The sequence below is a fragment of the Lynx canadensis genome, chromosome B4 (assembly GCF_007474595.2).
Source record: "Lynx canadensis isolate LIC74 chromosome B4, mLynCan4.pri.v2, whole genome shotgun sequence".
Taxonomy (NCBI): Eukaryota; Metazoa; Chordata; class Mammalia; order Carnivora; family Felidae; genus Lynx; species Lynx canadensis.
Genome location: NC_044309.1, coordinates 110,949,913 through 110,950,809, shown reverse-complemented (window position 1 = coordinate 110,950,809; position 897 = coordinate 110,949,913). Strand labels below are relative to the sequence as shown.

Genomic DNA, 897 nt, shown 5'->3' with positions numbered 1-897 from the left:
TTATTTATTTTGAGAGAGAAAGAGAAAGTGAGAGAGGGAGAGAGAAAGAATCCCAAGCAGGCTCCTCACCGCGCAGAGCCGAACATGGGGCTCTATCCCATGAGCCGTGAGATCGTGGCCTGAGCTGAAATCAAGAGTCAGACGCTTAACCGGCTGAGCCACCCAGGCGTTCCGGTTAGGGTCTCCTTTAAAGCATGACGCAGAGGCAGCTTTTTGGTGTACCTATTTAAAAAGTCACAGTCTTCGCTTGGGCAGCACATAGACTAAAATTGGAGCGACACGGAGAAGATTAGCGCGGCCCCTGGGCAAGGATGACTTAAAACTTCGTGATGGTTTCCGCATTTTTTTAAAGGAGGGCACTTGTTGCCATGAGCACTGGATGTTGTCTGGCAGCATTGAATCGTTATACTGTACACCTGAAACTAATATTACACTCTATGTTAACTAACTGGGATTTAAATAAAAACCTTTCCAAAAAAGTCACAAAGATCGAATTCACTGGTGTAAATGTAGACAAAGAGACTGAAGCCACGTGTGACAGTGGGTGAGATGAGCGGCGGCTCCAGTTAGAAAAGCCAAAATCTGGGGCGCCTGGGGGGTTCCGTTGGGTGAGCCTCCAACTCCTGACTTCAGCTCAGGTCTTGGTCTCAGGGTTTTGAGTTCAAGCCCCGCCTACTTAAAAAAAAAAAAAAAAACCCTCCAAAATCTTTCTCCTGCGTTTTGCCATCCTCTCCTGCTCCTTGGCAGCCCTTGCACGTGTACTTCACATGCAGCCATTTTTGTTCATCTGTTCGTGACGGCTGGTGTTGACCTGTTATGAAATGATGCAGCCGCAGGAGAGAGGAGACCCGGAGTCCACGCCCGCACTGCTTGCTTTGTGAAATTCCAGACTGTTTA

The 897-nt window shown here is 48.2% G+C and overlaps 1 non-coding gene across 1 annotated transcript; it reads left to right on the top strand.

Annotated features, from left to right (window-relative positions):
- The first annotated feature begins 239 nt into the window (after nucleotides 1-239).
- On the top strand, nucleotides 240-346 carry LOC115519554. Its single transcript, XR_003970560.1, has one exon. It is a non-coding gene; the product is annotated as a U6 spliceosomal RNA (small nuclear RNA).
- Nucleotides 347-897: the final 551 nt, after the last annotated feature.